This window comes from Carassius auratus, chromosome 1 (assembly GCF_003368295.1).
Source record: "Carassius auratus strain Wakin chromosome 1, ASM336829v1, whole genome shotgun sequence".
NCBI lineage: Eukaryota > Metazoa > Chordata > Actinopteri > Cypriniformes > Cyprinidae > Carassius > Carassius auratus.
In genome coordinates, this window is record NC_039243.1 from 1,946,614 (window position 1) to 1,968,527 (window position 21,914).

Below are 21,914 nucleotides of genomic sequence, written 5' to 3' on the forward strand. Positions count from 1 at the left end.
AACTCCACTAGTTTCAGTCTAAGATATATAATAATTAGGGCTGTCAAAAATAGCGTGTTAACGACGTTAATTAGTTGTTTGTCGTTAATTACGTCAAATTTTTTAACGCATTTCAATTAAACTCCACTAGTTTCAGTCTAAGATATATAATAATTAGGGCTGTCAAAAATAGCGTGTTAACGACGTTAATTAGTCGTTTGTCATTAATTACGTCAAATTTTTTAACGCATTTCACGCATGCGCAGTGTGACAAATTATTTAGGTCAGGAAAGTCTCGTCGATCTCTGAATTCTCAAGATAGTAAAAAACAGCGGCGAGCGCCGCGACAAAAACACAGAAGTTACTCCCCAGTTACTCTCAAATACATTCATGCCAAGCTCGATAAACAGAGACGACTTAGTAGTCGTCTGGTAGTTGATACGCTGGAGCTTCTTCCTGTTATCGCGTCCTGTGTTTCACACTGCGCATGCGCAGAACGCCTACATGCAATGCAGTGAAAATTACAGCTGTTTGGGAAAGCATATGCATTTTTGCTTGGTTTTACTGGCACTTGAAGCCTTCAGAACGTGAAAATATCGATCCTAAAGTATTGTGGCAGAGCAAATGAACACCTCCTAAAAACAAGAGTGCCCAGAGTGCAGAGGGCGCATGTTTGTGTTTCTGAGTTCATTCTTTCGAGTTTCTCAATGCATAATTTCATAGATATGTGGCTATATTTAACCACTGGTTCACCTAAAACTCTTACACTATCTGTAGTTAAATGGCATGGTTTGTTATAGTGCTCAGGTAAATTTGATTAAGTAAATGTTAAACTTTTGAAATTCAGAAAAAAAAGAACCACATATTGATGAATCAATACATGAAAATTATGTATCTGTGTCCTGTTATTTATCTTTTGGTATGCATTTCAGAAAAAAAAAAAAATGGTTAGGATTCAGGTGTAATTGCAAATAGTGATTAATCATGATTAATCCACTGAAAATTCTGATTAATTTGATTAAAATTTTTAATAATTTGACAGCCCTAATAATAATTGTATTAATGTTGATTTAGAAAACTAAATTTTTTTTCTCAACCGTCTGACAATAACAGACTACAAGTGTGAGATGCATACAAGGGCAAATGCATTTTAGTAAGCCATCCTAATAAATATCTGGCTGCAATTTTGCCTGTTGTTTCTTATTCTTACCTTTGTAATTTTCTGATTAAAGCTCATAATAGATGTACACTCTACAGCTAATGTGGACGATGCATTCTAATCCACAATGACTGCATGTCACATTATGATTAGAAGCCTGACATGTATACTTTCCATGCTTGCACTCTATTCCTCTCCTCTCCCCTCACCTCCTTTCTTGTCTAACCCTCTGACATTTGTGTTTTTCTTTGCTTAAAATGACCCTGATGGTGTTCAAGGGAAGTTAGAAAAGGACAAAATCAATACTCAAAAAGAAACAGACCCTGAACACATTTCTCTCTTTTCTTTCTGAAATGAAGGCTATTTTTATTAGATATTGAACATAAGGACAGTAAGCTTTAAGAATGGCCACACTTGAAGAGAGGGTGATCAATTTAAATCATGCCTGATGAAAGCTTGCTGTGTTTGGTTACCACCATGAGGGTAGATTTTGAGGAGGTCTAAAGTAGAGCTGAGAAAAAGGTTCAGATCCCCTTCAGACCCCTATCCCATTAGTCTCTACTTCAGTTTGCATTCCCTCCCACTTTACTTTTCCTTCTCTCTATTTCAACCCTATTAATATTGTTCTTGTTTCAGCCTTCCATTTCCTAAGTGACCCGCAGCCTTTCACTCTTCCCCCAGATTTTGCCATCTCTTCAGATAGAAGAACCTGCAACAAGTGGCAAAGGTCCCTCTGAACACAAAGCTTTCTGTTTGCAATTTTCTCTCTCTCACTGTATGTCATCCTCTTCCCTTTTTATGGCAACCTCACATTGCTCATCTTGGCCAGAGCTTACATTCTTTTTTCATAGCTTCTTGATTTTTACATTCCCTTCTGCCCTTTTAAACAGCCAAATTATTTTAATTATTTTTCTCTAACCATTATTCCTTTTTCTTTGCCCGACTAATTCATTTTCATGAGTCATTAATGTTACATTGTCTCTCTTCCCTTCTGACCATAGAGTAGTTGAACTCATTTGTGCAGGGCAAAAGCCCATTCAGAGGACAGTGAGGACTTTGACATGCTGATCATATGACCTATACCCTTGTAATACAAATTGCCCATCACTCCTACAATCTATTGCCTTCTGTCAGGCTTCACAAAAAATAATTTCCAGCAAGGTCCAAAGTATTTTTTCATTTTCAGTTGAAATAAATTACTTTAGATGTAAATCTATGGCTCTCTTTTGTTTTCAACTCAGTAGTCTTTGAAGAAAAGACTGGTGTGCGCATTATACATTTCTAGGAAAATTCATTGTGCATCCATTCAACAATTAACACCTCTGATCTCCATCCTCTTCAAACCACACTTTCTGTATAATATTTCACGACCCACTTTGGAAGCAGTTCTCAAACACCCCTGACGCGACTCACGGCCTGGCCGTGTCACCTTGCTTGACACTATATCATATGAAACAACACTTTGTTAGGAACACTTTTTGTTTTTGACATTTTGCTCCCTGTCTGGAGCACCCATGGTCTCACTTCTGAGTACGCCCCTGGTCAAGATTTTTTATTAAGGTTAAAGTCTTATTGATACAGAGATTGATAGAATTACAGAACCAGGATAGACTCTTCCTATAGGAACTTTTTTTTGTTTAAAAACAGAGCTGGAAGAATATATATATTTTTTTCCACTAAGCGTCACCTTCTTTGAATTTTCTTGAATATAATTTCCTCTTCCTGTCATGCTGATTTAAACAGCAAGTCAATGTCAATGGGTAGATAGATCAATCCAAGAGGCAAAAAACATGCACTGCATTCAAATTCTTAAATAAAATTCTTAAAAGTAAAAAGAATCCTTCATAGAAGTGAAACCAGGGACAGTCATGGCCTAATGGTTAGAGAGTCAACCCAAAGGTCATTGATTTGAGTCTTGGTACTGGCAGGGATTGTAGGTGTGATGAATGAAAGCACAGCACACTCTTCCACCCTCAGTACCACAAGTTGAGACCCTTTAGTAAGGTGTTTATTGGAGCTCAAATTGACTAAAGTGTTTTCTGTCTGTATTGAGGCAAATTTAACTAGCCTTCAATGACAAACTATTTTCTGTAACAAACACAAACTAGCACTTAACATGAAAAAAAAAAAAGAACAGCAGAAAAGTTTATACTGCAACCTGTTTCACAAACCACTTCAAAACACAGTACAAATAAGTGCCAGTGGACAAATTTGGCATACAGTAATTTCCACTGCTTTCTCTGCTCGTAGCCATTAATCAACATTTGTGAAGGGCACAGTGTGCTGGAACCCAGAGAGAAAGACTTATCTTGAAGTTGAGCTGAGTAATTGTCTCAAACTTGTGCTTCCATCGCTAGCACACAGAGAGCTAATCATACCTCCGATTGCTCTGCATAGCTCTTGAGAGAGGCATGCTGGGACAAGGTTTGAATGAGAACCAATGGGGTACCTTCTCAAGGAGGCCAGACGCTGCCATGGTTACTATACAGCAGGGCCTTGAAGACTGTCGTGTAGCACCGGTATGGCTAATGACAGGATGTTTAAACATGGCATAAATTTGAAAGGCAGTCTTGTGTGAATAAACCTCTCAAAACCATGCAAAATACGAGCTGAAAGTTGCATGCCAGGAAGGAGACGGGGGGGGGGGGGGGTAATTATCGGTATATGTTGGTTGTAATGACTGGAAGTGTCAAGGCTTTATTTCCAGATGATGGCACATCACTGGACTCTCTAAAAAAAGCCCAGGCCTTTTGGTTTAATACAAATTAACTCCTCTCAGTAACCTGTCACACATTCGAACACATCAGCTTGTCTGGCCATGCATTATTCAACAAGGCAAGGTCAACAGCTGAAAATAAACTTCTTATTTGTGAAAATGGCTCACTTAGCCAACCTATTCATCATAACATTCTCCTTTAAGCATCAGTCAACAGACAGCCTGTTATTCACCAGCACAGGATGACCCAAAGAAATCTGTACTGTACCATGTTGCTATTTTAACCCCACAAACCCTGGGGGATCAACCATGACATCTACAGCTCAAAGGCATCAGCTTCCAATGCAAATGTACAAGAACAGAGAGAGAGTGATTCCAAAGAGACAAACTTCCACAGACGACAAGCAAGTGAGATTACTAAACTCAAATAAGCTTTTTTTTTATTTTTTTTATTTTAACATATTATAAGGGAAAATTTTATAATATATATTTATTTTTTTTTGTAAACAAAAAGGTGTTTGTTACTGCACTTTTTATCATTTGGAGCCAATCAAAATAGTTTTGGTATTTAAAAGGAATACTCAGAATTTTTCAAAGATTGATCTCAGTTGAGCCTTTATCTCGAGGTCTTCATTCAAAAATAGAAAAATCTATTGTTCCTAGTAACACCATCAAGCAAAGAACTCACTGCATTTCACCAACCAACCGACCAGTAGATATAAATAAATGAATAAATAAATATTTTAAAGAAATAATTATTCATGCTGAGAACAAGTCCATGCTAAATTCATGAACTTGTACATAATATACATTTTTATTTTAGGGACAAAATGTGTATGCAGAAAAAAAAAAAAAGACAGGGGATGCCCAAGAGCAAGCATGAGTTGGTCTCACAAGAAAAACATATATAGCTTGACTAACTTGTCAATAATATGTCTCAAGACCACCTCTACTGAGGTTTGAACAATCAGTTTCAAATGTATCATTAATGCATCTAGGTTGAATATAATGTTTTCTAGTTGTTCAATCAGTCCATGATCCAAAAGGACAATTTAGCAATGGGGTAAATGGGGCCTTAGGACTGCACGTGTGAGAGATACTGAGGGGAATTCACACAGTATGAATAAGGAATTAGGAAAACAAGGTTCCCCTTCAGGAACTCGAGCTGTGTCGAGACACTTTGGGAATACCTTCAGCATGACCAAGCTTTGAATCACTTGTAAGCATTCGAATGGAAGGGAGCAACATCACGAACTGGGTGACATAGTGACCAGGAAGCAATAAATGCACATGCGGTGGAAACAGATTCTGTCATTAAGCAAAGTCTTCTGTGTGTAAATGTTATTTACCAATGTCTGTCACTATTTCCAATAATTCAGCAATGCAAAAAGCAAAAGAAAAGTCTAAGGGCAGCGATAAATGCGAGTGGTTTCTTCTCTGAGGAGGGCGATGGCAAGAGCATTGATGAACTCCTTCAGTCCGCCCAGCAGAAGGAGGTGATAACTCGCACTGTGGCTAAATTAAATATGGAGTGTCCCACTGAGAAGCAGGTTGAACCAACTAAGAGGAAGCTTGATGAAAGCTTTTTATGGTCTAAGCTGCTTCCTCTATGCCGGGGCATGCCATTCTTCCCTGATCTACACACTGAGGTGTTTAGATTGTGGTCTAGACTATACTTGGCCCGCCTCTTTAGTCCTTTGTTAAGTGTGTTTATAGGGCTATGCCCCAGACCGAACAGACAATTGCAGGCTATCTGTCTCCTTTTGTGGCATCATCCCTAAAAGCCCCAGCATTGCCCACAAAGCTGCTTCATACTACTTCAACTCTGGTAGGCAAATGGTACATGGAGGCAGGTCAGGCTGGTGCTTGCCTCCATATGTAGGCTATTCTGCAGGGATACCATGCAGATGTTTAAAGAGTTGGATGAGGGCGAGGAAGTAAAAGACAATGATATTAGTGAACTCCGATTAGTGAATATCTCACAATGGGTCCTGCAGATTGTAGAAAGGGGTTACAGAATTCAGTATTCCATTGTTCTGAAAAGGGATGGGGGGGGGGGGGTTGCATCCCATTTTCGATCTGCGTTAACTGAACCACCCAGTCATGCGACTGAAGTTCAGGATGCATACACTCTAGCAAGTAGTGTCTCAGATCAGGTCCGAGGACTGGTTTGTCACAATTGATTTAAAAGATGCATACTTCCATGTCTCCATTCTTGCTCAATACAGGAAGTTCCTAAGGTTTGCTTTCAGGGGCGAAGCTTACCAATATCGGTACTTCTGTTCTGCCTTGCACTCTCACCCTGAACTTTCATGAAGTGTGTGGATTCCGTTCTGACTCTACTGTAACAAGTTGATCATCACTGAAGACACAAGAGTTTCAGAAAATGTTGGGTCTGATGTCAGCTGCGTCCAACGTGATACATTTTGACTTGCTGTACATGAGACCCATACAGTGGTGGCTCAAGACCAAGTGTTTTTCCCTGAGGGGGGAATCCGCTTTGTATGTTTAAGGACATGCAGTGATGCTTTCATGCCTTAGACATTAGGAGGAAACCTTGGTCCTTGTCACAGGGCCTGCTGCTGGGAGCTCCTTGTGTGGACTGGATTCTATGGTACAGATCTGGTTGAAGCTGTGCCTGTACGCCTTTCCCAGTTATGGAGACAGCGTGCTGGGATGGGGTCCGTCTGCTGCTGGTAGCCCCATTCTGGCTTCTTGGCCCTGATTTCACTTCCCTATAGTTCTCCATGGGAGATTACCATCAAAGGGGAACTCCTCTCACAAGCGGAGGGCATGATCTTTCACCCTTGCCCGGAGTTGTGGAAGCTGTGGGTGTGGCCTCTTCGCACATCCTGGTGCGAAGATCATCAACTTGATCCAGTTAACTGCCCAGTTGGTCCAGTGCTGGATTTCTTGCATGCTTGATTCTCTGCAGGATTGACTTTGTTCTCACCAGGATTTGTGTATGTGGTGGCCACAGCTGTTTACCACACCCCTCTCGGTGGACAATTTCTGGGAAGACATGGCCTGACTGCACATTTCCTACACAGTGCACTAAGGCCTCCTGTACAATATCGTATTCCCACATAAGACCTGGCTGTGGTCCTGGAGGTTCTCTTTTAGCCTCCGTTTAAACTATTAGAGAATGTTTCAGATCGAGGTTTGACACTTATGACTGTCTTTCTTTTAGCCATCACATCTCTGAAGAGAGTCGTAGATTTGCAGGCCCTGTCAGTGGCCCCCTCCTTTCTAGACTCTGCACCTGGCTTGGCCAAATCTTTTCTGTACCAGAAGCTGCCGCTGTTTCCACCGCATGTGCATTTATAGCTTTCTGGTCACTATGTCATCTCGTCCGTGATGTCGTACCCATCCATTTGAAAGATTACACATGTAATTCAGAGTGTGGTCACGCTGAAGGTGTTTTCAAAGCGTCTCGACACATTGTATGAAATCGTATGAAATCTAGAGTCATTATGTAGCAAACTGTCAAATAGTGCTGATTGTAATTTTACAATGCAATTCTCCATCTCATTGGCCAGTTCTGAGTGCTATGTTGCAGATGATGATCAAGCATAATTTGAGAATGTAAAAACTTTCTCCACCACCTTCTCCAGACATCTGAATAAAGACTAACATACAGAAACATAACTTATCTATGTCTATGTGTTTTGATGTATGTCTGCTCTTCTCCATCATTTAAAAAATATTTGATGAATGACCGAAGCCAAAACTGATAGAAAATGTTGTGGTTAGTGAATAAAGTGAAACTGGTGGATCTGTTTAATGAATTTGCCTCAAATTGTCTATGTGGGGAGGGAAATCATAAAAATATATGATTTGTGTCATGGTGTGCATCTGTCAGTGAGTGCTTGTGGTACGCAGATGTGATTGATGTTGAACCAGAGATGTCACAAAGATGGAGATATGGAGATTCCTTCTCTGCTGGTGCAGTGGAATCATCCCTCACCTGACAGTGATGCTGTCAACACACACACACACACACACACACACACACAATCAGCTCTGACCTTAAACATCTCAAAGCACAGTGTCTATTCAATCTCCTTCACTATACTTCTCTGTAAGTATTAGGAAGTGCAAGTAATAGTATCTCACAATGTTTGAGCCTTTGTGAGTAAGAGATTGTCTTGGAGGAGAAGAATTAATCATTAGTGATATTATGATTTCCAATAAATAATAATAAAATAAATTGATAATGAAAAAACAACACAGTTTCCATCTGAAATCAACACTGGGGGCTGTAAAACAACAACAACAAGAAAATGAAAAATAAATAATGTTTCACACAAACTATGATTACAGGGCATACTATGGATTAATATAGATTTATTTTTGTGCAGTGTTCTTGTACAATATTTTATTATGACTAAGGATGTTAAGCAATTAATTTATCTAATTAATTACATAATGTAATGTAATATAATATAATATAATTAATCACAAATTAATTTCATCATTTATTAGTTCATTTGATTCATTCAAATGACTGATTCATTCAGGAGTGAAGTAAATGGTTCTTTATGAATGGTCCATTGTTCGACTTGAATCACCATTAGACCGATCGACGTGTGTGACATCACAGTACCACAAGAGCTACTGAGAGCAGAAGACTTTTGAATCGCACTCGCTGTACTTTGATGTCATACACCAATCGATCTGTGTAGTGCTGCTTCAAATCCAATGTGATTATGGCCAGTGGTTAAAAGTGCCAAATGGTTCACCCAGTTCATTAAAACATGCACTGAAAAATGAAATTATGCTGTGTGTTGTTTGGAGATGAACAGTTCTGAGTTTTCTTTATATTTTTGTTGGCAAAGTTGAGCAAAACGGACAAAATAATCCAATATTAATTAACTTCTTACATACTTAACTGTTGCATAAGATCATTATCACATTTGCACTCATGTGATATTGCACTTAGCCTATTGCTCGTGTGATATTGTTTAATTATATGTGTGTATATAGGTGTTTTTGCCCCATATCTTGAACTTTACAGTAGGAGCATTCTAACCACGTTCTCTAGGCTCCATCACACAGTGAGTTGATGCCCTGCCTCATATTTGTCATCAATCAACTAAAATGTCAGATGACCCAGATAGGTCACTTGTGATGTTGTGTACTTTTGAAGTTTAACCATTATACAGTCAAAATTCATAATTTGCATGTGTTTCTAAGTCTGACCATTCAAGCATAAGAAGAGACGAAAGATAACTCAATTTAGTACTCGCGCTGTTTTCTGTGTGCACACACTCAAATAAGTCAGTCTCTTGTTCATTATCTGGCTCGGCTCGGTGTTCATCTACAGTTCTCTCTTCACAGCAGTTCAGTCAGTGCACTGTTTGAATACATGAATTACTCGGGGATATTGGTTTATTTAAACTCAGAGGGAGTGTCAGCCACATTAAAAAAGTTAACAGCTTAAGTCAATTGTGGATTAATGCATATTGGAGATGTGAACCGTTTAAAACAATTCAGTTCAATTTAGTGAACTTGTTCAAAAAGATCCGGTTACATCGACTGCTTTGTTTTGAACTCTCTCACAGCAGACACGGAAGAGAAGACGATGCTGAATAAAGTTGTAATTTTTGCTATTTTTGGACAAAAATTTATTTTCGAGGCTTCAAAAAATTCTAACTGACCCTCTGATGTCACATGGACTACTTTGATGATGTTTTTCTTACCTTTCTGGACATGGACAGTATACCATTCACACAGCTTCAATGGAGGGACTGAGAGCTCTCGGACTAAATCTAAAATATCTTAAACTGTGTTCCGAACATAAAAGGAGGTCTCACGGGTTTGGAACGACATGAGGGTGAGTTATTAATGATATCATTTCGATTTTTGGGTGAACTATCCCTTTAAGGTTTAAGGTAACGTTGTGTTTTTGAACTAGTTTTAAGCAAATAAAGCTCATACAGGGACAGCTGTTCCTGTAAGAGGTTTCAAGCAAAGGAAAGTAACTGGAGCATCAATCGCAGTGTCAAGGGAGCAAGTAGGAGCTGCTGAAGCTCTCTGGGCCCCCTGGAATGTGCTTGGCTTGTGCTGCGTATAAAACTCCTATTCCTGGGTGTCTTGTTAGGGCTGCAAACTTTCACTCGGTAGAGAGAGAAACACCTATTTCTCCATGTTGCATCCCGGGAGGCTAGGACGCTGTGCTAAACAAAGCTGAAGGAACAGCGGCGCACGCTATTATTTCACCCCACTAAACTAATGATGCGTCACCATCGTCAATTCAGCCACGCAACCCAGACACTCTGTCAGCACCCACCCTGTGACAAAACCCAAGCTGCTAACGAACCCACTTTGGCTGTTTGTTGCACCTTTCTTTCCACGTCGTACACGTAGGACTCATTACATCTTGTCATCTTGAAAACATACCCATGCATTCATGCAATAATCTGCAGAAAAATACACCTGAAACGTCAAAAACAAAGTCCCTCACATAGATGCTGACATTGTTTGACTTTGCATTCGCGACATAGATGATTTTGTGCACAGCTGTTGTTGTTTTTCATGTTTATGCTTTTTCCCTCTTCTGTACATGTATCAAGTGTTCAAAACCCAACTCCACTTCAGCAGAGGTGCTGTTTCTTTTTCTATTTTATTTTTGTTCAGCTCAAAAAAGTCATAAATTAATATAAATCCAGAAAAAAAGCAAGAGTGGTATAACACAATTGTAAGTCTGTGCAAATGTCAGTGCTAGAAATGCTTCAGAACCGGTGCTCGGTGTGACACTGAGTTTACAGGAATCATTGTACGCACTGTGCCAAGTACGATATTTGTTTCACCTTTTTACAGATGCCACTCTAAACCTTCCCTGACAAACCAGCCATTTTCTTGAAGCTTTTTCAAATTTTCCACTCGACCACTGGTATAAAGTACAAAAGATGGCAATTTTATATGCTTACGCCAAAAACAGTTTTTCACCAGCTTGAGTGTCATTGCTTCCTCTCTCTCTGAAATTACGGGGAATGTATTTTGCCTGGACCTAAAATTTGAAACTTTTATTTTACTCCTGCAAAGTGCATCCTGAAACAGCACTGTGATCGGCTGATGAGGCAGTGCGCCTTTTGATGATGCGTTGACTAATATTGAACTTGGCAGCTCACAGCCGTCCTTGTCAACCTTGAACACCTGAAGACTTCATATCTGCAATATAAAATCAATAGGCTGCTGACAGCGCACATCATTTAAAGGGGCTGAAGTTGTTTTTGGATAGGAGATGAAACTGTTCACACACCAGCGCCTACCCTTCTATTGTTAATGAAACTATACGTGACTGTCAGCAAGAGATTTGGGATGAATTCAGGAATATTGTGTCTCAATCCCCAACACAGTGTTTTAAAACGAGACAAATGTCGGTGGAAAGTGGGAAATGACTGTGATTGTTTGCAGGGTGTCTTTATTGAAGCAGTAAGCTTACAGCAACATGTGGCCTTGCTGGGAACACGTTTAAAATGCTCAAACTAAGAAGGAACCGCTGGCCAAAGTCTATTATATATAACTTTGTGCTCACTCTGTCCATTTCTCGCTCCTCTCAGGGGAAGAGCTGAGCAATTCTCTTTCTCTAAAACTGTCTCTATTCAATAGTCTGCAGCAATAAACTCTCCACCAACACATAACTGCACTGTCAGCACTGTGTAAAGAAAAAAAGACCTTGCAAATGTACATTCATACAAAAACTGTATGCTGCAATGATTTTTAGTGACATATTTATATTCAATCAAAATTACAGCTCTTTGTTTTAAGACTTACCTATATACTCTAAACACATAAAAGTAAAAAAAAAATAAAAATAAAAAAAAATGCTGTGCTGCATTTCTTTTGTGAGTTAGTTTCAAGATTAAATGAAAAGCACCATCACGTTCAAGCACCTATTGCTTTGTGTTTCGTCTCCCATCAAACTGTCTCCAAAGCAGATGTCTCAATTCAGCTAGCTGGTCACACACATGGAAGCCCAGCTGCCTCATCCTAATCCATTTGATTCACTATATCTGCGTGACTAAAAGAGGTGGAGGCTGCCTCGATCCAAATTAAAGAAACAGGCAAAAATAGAGACAGAATGCATTAGGAAACAGTAACTTCCAGACCCATCTGTAATTGGTCCACTGACTTTCAAAACAAACAAATTTGAAATGGTGTTATGGAGCTGCCAGAATAATTATAGTAAAAGGAAGCTGAGGAAATCTGAAAATAAATACTTTATTAAGGCTGCTTGGATGATTATTGTAACAATATAATATAATATAATATAATATAATATAATATAATATAATATAATATAATATAATATAATATAATATAATATAATATAATATAATATAATATAATATAATATTGTGTTTGTTTGTTTGTTGACCATCAATCAATAACAAACCATCATTTGGTACTCCCAATGAGTTAAAATTTAATTTAGGTTCAATTTGTAACCCTGATAACCATTTTGTAATATAATACATTTTTTTTTTTATTGCTTTATATATTTTATTCATTTTATTCAAGTGGTCATCTGATGGGATTAAAAATGTTCCTTTCTCTTTGGAGTGTTACAAGCTCTTGGTGCATAAAGAAGATCTGTAAAGTTGCAAAGATTAAAGTCTCTAATCAAAAGAGATATTCTTTATAAAAGTTAAGAGTCATCCACGCCCTCCTCACTCTCAGAAATAAAGGTACAAAAGCTGTCACTGGGGCGGTACCTTTCCAAAAGGTACATGTTTGTACCTAAAGGGTCCATTTTGGTACCTTAAAGATACATATTAGTACTTAAAGTGTACATATTAGAACCTAATAGGAACAAAAGTGTACCTTTTGAAAATGTACTGCCCCAGTGAAAGCTTTTGTACCTTTATTTGTGTACAAGTCTGCCGAGCGTAAAATGGCTCATTCTAACATGCCCCCACATGTCTGTCACAATGTGGGAAGATTAGGATAAGGCCGTTTCTCCGATCACAAATGCAGACATGGTTTTATGTTTATGCAGCACGATACACATCGAAATGCTTGAAAAGAGAATATAAGTCATTATAATCAGTAATTATGTCTCCACTGGATGCTACAAATGCCTCGTTTGTAATGGGATTATTGGTTTTGTCTTGTCATTGCGGGACACAGCATCACAGTATGTTAAGGGGAGTAACATTTCCGTCACACGCTTGACGTATTCAGCCAATCACAATGCACTGGATAGTTAGCCAATCAGAGCACACCTCACTTTTCAGAATGATGAGCTTTGTAAAAATCGACTCGTTTCAGAGAGGGGGGTATAGAGGAGAAACATTAATGTACATTATGTGGAAAATAATGTTTTTAAAACTTTAAACCGCATAAACACATTGCATTACACCAAATATACAAAATAATGTTCTTTTTAGCCACGTCATATGACCCCTTTAACAGTTTTGTGAATGTCTCTATTTATTTTCAATTTTTAATATGAAATGTTCAGTACAAAATTACAAATTTAATTAAACTTCTGCAAGCTTTTTTAACATACTTATTAAAAGTGTCCATGAAAATAATAATCAACAGATTGCTAAACAGAGAATAAAATTGGTTATGGATAAACAGTGAATGAAAAGGCATGAACGGACATTAGTTCTGGGGTCACCTTTTATGAGAGTGATGAAAGGAAGAAAAAGTCCAGAGCAAGAATGAGAGAAAACATCAAGGTTAAAGCCTGCACTCTGTAATAGTTTTCTGTGTCTGTGGGCTGTGCTGATTTTGTATCTACAAAAACATTAATGTGGTACTTCAATCTGGAGAAAATCCCTTCTCATACACATGGGTCAGGGGTCATGATTAATTACATTTTAAAAATGAAATCACAATAAATCAACATCAAATTAACAGGCAGACACAGTATTTCTAATTAAAACAACAGAGATCCTCAAAAGCAAGTCCAGAGCTAAGTCTCGTTTTTTAGGCAGTACTGACTCTTCTCAGTACATTTAGAGGTTTACGCCGGGAACCCTGGGAAACCTAAACCATTGTGAGTAATTCCTCAGAAAAATAAAAAATGGATAAAAATAAAAGGTTTAAGAAAGGAAAGCCATTTGGCTGCTGACCAACAACTGGCTATTAATCCATCACAGTAATGTGCATGCAGACCCCTGAAAACGTGTAATTTTGGGGGGAATCCCTCATAACTAGTCAGCCAATGTAAAAAGACAGCTAGTGACTTAAAATCTGTAAAAAGCAATTATTCCTTTGTAGTGCAAGTAAAAGACATCATAAAAGTATAACTCTAATTGCCATTAATTGCAAAAGGGTGAGTGCCTCTGCATGCCTAATGGTCTAAGTGCCTGTGGACATTATTTACGAGCTTTGATTAACTCTGCTCACAGATCATTGAGGATGTATGGAGATTTTACAAGCTTTTAAAGAACTATGGTGTGTAGCGTAAAAAAAGAAGAAGAATAAAAAAACAAAATAAAAAAAAACAGCAGATGTGGATTTGTTTTCAAAATGAATTAATTTATTGTGTATTTAATTGATCAGTTTCTTTCTGATCATTTAATTGAACTAATTTCTTAAGAGAATAATTAAGTGAACATTGGACTGTAAACTTTCATCAGATTAAGTGCCTTGTAAAGTTCAACCCAGGGAGAAGAAAGGAAATAAAGCTGCCCCTCTTTTATACACACACACAAAACACATCTTTTAAAAAAAAATTGTGCAACTTTGCTCAGTCAGTAAACAAGCAATTAAAACGAGGCTTAGGAAAACTGAGAACTGAAATGTCTGGCAACAGAGCATACATGTTATTTTGAGTTGTTTGATGTGTTGCAGGTGTGCGTACTTACATTAACTCCCCCCCTCCCCCAACCCTGATTCTTAGATTACACTTAATTATAATTGCAATTAAAACGGTTGTTTTATAGAAAACAATTCTGATTGGCTGTGAACCTACATAGTACTCTGGCCGTGTGTTCATTTGCATTACACTGTACAAATGACATTGTGCGTCATTTAAGAATACGAGAGAACACTTTAGATTGGACATAAACTTAAAAAGCACACAGACACCAGTGAGAATGAGATTTATTGAAAGTGTGACCTTGTTGTGATAGTGTGGTAATTGTAGAATACTAATTGAGGATGTCAGTGTTTTCCTAGCCTTAATGGACAGAGTTTTCAAATTATTTTATTTCAAAAGATCAAAGAAAATTCAAAAATTACCTTGTTAGTTTAAGTTGAGAGCTCTTTATTTAGCTCAGCTGAAACAAAAGTGCACTGTACAGGGAATATGGTGGGTTTTTAAACAAGAGACTGCTGTATGCACACACACACACACACACACACACACACACACACACACACACACACACACACAGACATCCTGTATGAGCGACAGTCGAAAGCCCGGCATGAACAGATGTTTATTTATAAAGCAGCAGCAGGCAGGACATGACAGAGGTCACAACAGGCAGGGTCAGCACGAGTCCCTATAAATTATTGAAACTCATCATGTCTGAATGATTGTGAGAGAGGGAACAACCCTGGAGCGCACTACAAGCACTAAAGACAACCTAAATCACAACATTTGACACCAACTTTTCATCTAAATCTGCCCCACTTATACACGAGGAAAAGATAATAACTGGTTATAAAAAACCAGCATGTATTTATTTGGTTGACAACATGCAGGTTACATCAGACAATTAAAGCTTTAATAGACAAAAATAACAACAACAATAAAAACACAAAAACATATATTTCTTTAATGTTTTGTAAGAATGAGTGCTCACCTCTTCTCTTGCTTTTCCTCTCAGGCTGTGTTGAATGGTCAGAATGCTGGGGTGATAAACAGAGATGCCTTTCTGTAATGAACAAATAAAGAGAGCTAAGTCAATAGTAAAATCATAATAAATAAATTAGTGCGTTTCATATGTATTGTGTGCATTGCAAAAAAGCATGCAATTAATCTTCTTTGCTGACCCAAACAAAGTTCTGTTTTAAAAAATTTAATAAAATAAACCTTAAAGCAATTCAAACTCAAGTAGCACGTGTGTTTTTGTGAAACCAAAGTCAGCACAGAAATTAATCCTATGTATGTATATATATATATATATATATATATATATATATATATATATATATATATATATATATATATATATATATATAATTAAAAAAAAATTAATGTGCCACTAAAATATGAGACACTGAAATACAAATATGCTCAATGGCCAAAGACATATTTTCCAAAATAATGAAAATAAATCTCAAAACAACCATACTCAAGTACACTCAAGTGCTGATGGCATTTTGAATTTACTGAGTATTTAATTTCTATCATACTACAACAATGTTAACAGTAAAACACATGTATGCTTAATATATTCAGAAGTACTCTTTATTGTTCTTGAAAACAAATCAAATGTGCATGTGTAAGAAACAATGATAAAAAAAAAAACAATCTAATTGAAATAATGCATTGACTTCTAAAGCCACTTCTGTTATGTTTATTCAAAGATTTCCTCTGCAACAATATTTGCATGCCTTTTAGTTGTCTCTTAATTATACATTTATGGAAATATCTAAGTAAATACAGAACAGAGAAAGCGGAAAGTAATAATAAAAAAAATAAATAAATAAAAAATCACTGGACACACGCATAGCAGATGTTAGCTGTTTGCCAAAGCAAATGATAACAGCCGGCCCAATTCAGCAAGATGTAATCTGATCCGTTCCTGTTCTATCTTTCAGCAAAAAAAAAAAAAAAAAAAAAAAAAAAAAAAAAAAAAAAACACACACACACGGTTTCAGGGATAATCTCATAGGAGTGGAGATATATATATATATATATATATATATATATATATATATATATATATATATATATATATATATATATATTAGGGCTGGGCAAGTTAACGCGTTTTTATCGCGTTAACGCATTAATTAATTAACGCCGACAATTAGTTTATCGCGCGTTAACGTACTTTTTATTTTAAAAGTCCGTTGCTCACTGCGTTTCACTACACATAGCTAGACTGTAATAAAACAACCGAATACAACACAAACCATGGGTCACAGGAGGGGTGGGATGTTTATCAGTAGGCTACTTGCTGCTTGGGATGAGCTACAGCGCAAAACAGAAAATCATGTCCAGAGCCGAATTCCATCTGGTTGGAATGACTTGTATAAGCGACTCCTTCTTTTGTCTAAGTTCAATTTGTTTTGTTCTAATTCTGCAGCACTCGCTGCACTGTGCTTAAATGGCCAACAACCTTTCTGCATTTGGCCAGGACGTTGTCAAACGCGCTGTTGTGCAGAGATACTTTGACAGAACGCTGGAGACTGCGCGCGTTGCAGAGGGCGTGTTCAAAAAGCAGATGTCTCGCAGCAGCTATCATATTTCTTGCGCTATCTGTGCTAAGTGTGCTGACTTATTTGAAATGTCCCACTGATGTGCAACAGGAATAAAATGTTTAGCGCACGTTTCAGCAAAATGTCTCTCTTTATCATCTCAATACAAATTTACAAAAAACCCTTCCATTCCAAGAAACCGCGTTATTTTTTATTCTTTTATTATGTGTTTTGTGTTTTCTTTCGCTGTCATTCTGTTGTACTGCGGAGCTTCTGTCACGAAAACAAATTCATCCTTGTATGTGTAAACATACCTGGCAATAAAGCTCATTCTGATTCTGATCTGAATCTGATCTTTTTTTTATTTTTTTATTTTTTTTTGGACTGAGATTCTCAGTCTCTTAAAGGAGATTGATGTTGTTGCTCGGAAGGGGGCAGTTAAATATAATTATTATTATATTTATTATTAAATATATATATATATATATATATATATATATATATATATATATATATATATATATATATATATATATATATATATATATATATATATATATATATATATATATTACAAACTAAACAAAACTTTAATGTTTTATTTAATAAAACATTAATGTTTTATTTATACGTTAATGTTATATTTAATTTGATTACATTAATGTTTAAGTTAAGATTTACAAGAAATGTTAACTGCTACTAACTTTTAACTGTTGTAAAAAAGCACTTTATTTGTTTAAAGTTTTGACAAACAAAATTGTATTGCACTTTTGTTCATACAGTAGAACTTTGAAAGAATAAAATTACACAATACACTACTTTTGATTTCATTATTGAATTTTGCGCATGCTGCGATTAATCGCGATTAATCGCAGAAAATCATGCGATTAATCGCGATTAAAATATTTAATCGTTGCCCAGCACTAATATATATATATATATATATATATATATATATATATATATATATATATATATATATATATATATATATATATATATAAATATATTGCAGGGACTCTGACTCTGAGTGTTGGTAAATCGCAGCAGATTACACCTAAGAGGAAAACAAAGTTTTGATACCTCAACTTCAAACAAGTGGCTGCAGCTCACGGTCTCAAATAAAAGCACGGGTGATGATTGACTCCCTGTAAAACACAGCTTTGATTGGTGCCCTTTAGGATGGGTCTGAGTGCTCTTTCTATCTCTCCCTCTCTGTGTGTTCGACTCCGATGCAGACACTTCACCTCCTCTATATTAAACCACTAGACAAGGCACACAGGGTCCCAAACTCATTTTGAATGGTATTGATCCCTTTCACAAATAAGAACCCACACCACAATTTATTTGCGTCCCCTCAGGTATCATCTGTTTAAACATTTTCCTGAATCAATCAGTGTGGGCTCTCCAGAGAGACGCCGTCTCGCACCAGTCTGGATATTATCCCCTGCTGATGAAAGATGCGCCCGTCTGCGCAGGTCTGGGAACAGCTTTTAGGAAGTTATGCACTTACGAAGTTATGATTCTTCAAAACATGCCTCTTTTGGGACTTTTACTGCAATTTGATTCTCCGCGTTGTTAAAGGACTCATTCTATTAAATTTTTTTAAGGGTACAATGATGATACATTTAACTCATTTCCTACTATAAAAAGTTACTTTGTAAGGAAGATATTTGTATAACCCATTTTGCATTATAAATCTGACTGTGGTCATTTGGTTCATTCCTCCAAACATGAGACTTGTAATTTCCAAAATAATGAAAACAAATTTTCTCTTTCTACAACAACAATACTCTACACTCAAGTGCTGACGGCATTTCATTGTTACTGAGCATCTCATTTCTATTATAATACAAGAATGTTAATAGTAAAATGTTTACTCTTATTATATTACACCATTAAAATAAATCAATTTTAAGTGCTGGATATTCTTTCAAATGTTTCCATAATGGATTCATCATTTTCTGTTAACTGAATAATATTTTGTATTAACCTGTCGTTTAACAAAAATCACATAATAATGGAACTGCCTTAATGCCCCAAATAGGTTAGAATTTTCAACCATTTGTTTAATTTGAGCTACAGTATATGATAGATTAAAGAAATTATGCTATTATATCAGTAAATCAGTCTATGCCATTATCTTTAGAGAATGCAAAATAGCTTACAAAACTAATGCTAATTTTTAATTACTTTTCCCCCAGTAATATATATATTTTTATATAATTACTCAAATAACAAAATAGTAATTACATACATTTTTCATTTTTCTTTCTACATTTAAAATCAATGTGGCTTTGGTAAGCTCGTATATTGAATAAAAGTGCATGTCCACAGTTTCTAAGAAGGGCACACGATTATAATGTCACCACAAAAATCTATTACACATGTTAATACACTGTAAAAATATCTTGTTTGTCGAATAAACAGCCTTATAGCAAACAGGATATGCAACAAGAGCATAAAATAGATTGTGAGGCAGTCAGAGAGTTCAAACTCATTTGTCCTTAAACTACTTTTAGTCATCATCCATATGCAGTCAACATAGTGGAAGACTAGAATGCACTGACTTCAACAAAACTGACTTCATTAGGGAAAAAGGCAAACAGAAATGTGTATGTTAGTGTACAATATTAAAATACATTAACAAGCAAAATAAAAGACCATGAATGAATGAAGTGATCAAACTATACATAGGCATGTTAGACATTGAAAAATATGTATAGGGACCTTAAATGATATGGATTAAATTAATCGGCATATTGCCATTCGTATTTGAATTGTAAAAACATAGGTGTGGACTGGTGAGAAAAAAGATGTTCCACCCAATTTAAAATCATGTTTCTAATTAATGAAATGGTTCTGTAAAATGTCATCTGAAATGTATTTTAGTGTCTGTTAAATGTGTATATAATGATGTGGAGCAGTCGGGACAGTAAAGATAGAGCTGTGGGCTATTGTGGGATACACCATGACTAATCTCATCCCTGTGCTTGTCGTTTGTATGTTTGTTCCTCCTCTGGCTGGACCAGATGTGCAAGTTTAGAAACTGTGACGGACAGGGAAAGAGAAGTTCGGAGCGCTGAAGCTATTGTTAGGAAATACACTCTGAATCGCACCAGGAGCGAACAATTGAGCGGAACCCAGATTTAGAGACAGGTTTAGGATGCATTTTTTGCAGCGCCAAAAAACATAAATGAAAATGATCTCTGCAAAAGCAACAAATATGAGGTCAAACACAAGCACAAACACCGAACAAAGAGCATACTAGGATCAGATATGCTTTTAGAGAATGTTTTACAGACAATTTTAAAAGGGTTTCTTGTGAAGTGTCGTATTAATTAATTTATAGACATTGAAAAATGGAAAGAATAACCTTTTGCTGATTAATGGAGCTATTCTCCATATTCACTGAGGCACTCGAGGCACTTACCACATATAAAACTATTTTACCAGAAAAAAAAGCACTTTGATGGCTGCATTTACTGAATGACGTATATAATTCCTTCAATTATATATATATATATATATATATATATATATATATATATATATATATATATATATATATATATATATATATATGGTATGTTAATAGTATTATTGTTGACATTTATCTTTTAGGAATACTACTTAAAATGTAAAATATAAAATTCTATTACAGTAATATAGGTAGCTCAATTTAAATAATACTAACAATTATAACATAAAAGTGAAATAATCATAAACCATAAATTCAATATCTTTTGAGATAATCATTTTTGCCCAATAATAATAAAATAATAATGTATATTTAATTGTGGACCTCAAATGCTATATATTACATTCACCTTAGCAAGACAAACATTTTTATTTTTTATTTTATTATTAAAGAAAAGGTGAATTTCAACATACATGCCTATCATTCAATTCATCTTCCGTGGAAAAGAAAATGGTGCTGTTGTAAAAACGTACAGAGTGATAATAATAACAACAACAATAATAATAATAATAATAATAAAAAAAACTATTGTCAACCTTGTACTACCATCTGCAATTTTATAACAGTCATCGTCAGCAGCAGCAGCACTAAACTGTACATTCAAATCCTGCATATTTTCAGCATGTGTCTGGGAAGGCTTTGGGCAGACATTATGGTTACTAGCCTCTGAATAGAACATTTGCTGTGAGCATTACGCTACAGAGACAGTCGTGTGTTGAGGGGGGTATTCATATCCACCCAACACAGAGGCTAAAATCCTGTGGTTGTGAGGGCAAGTGCTGCTCAGCGGCGGGAAAGATAAAAGGATGTGACACGAGCCACCTCCCACATGAACACTGCAAGTCTTTTCAAGTCAGCACTTCAAATATTCATGACTGCGCTCATGTAGCGCTTTTTAACCTTCCCTTGACCTCATTTTAGCATTAGATGCTTCTTAGAAAGTTCTCTGGGCCAGAAGGAGACAGAGCAGATTTACGTCATCATGACAGTTGTACACTTTCTTTCCTCACTCCCCGGGATCAGACAGTATTATTTGTGTAAATGTACTTATGTGATTTTCTAATTAGTCATGGAACATTATGAGCAACTGGTGAATAAAAACATTTTCACTCTTGTAATGACACATGCGGTTTGCACTGGTAAGAGAAGATGATGGAGATGTTGACTGAAGTATTCTGAACAAACTGGGAGGGTGCCAGATAACTAAAAAAATGTGTTGTTGTTGTTGTTCTGAAAGGGCATAT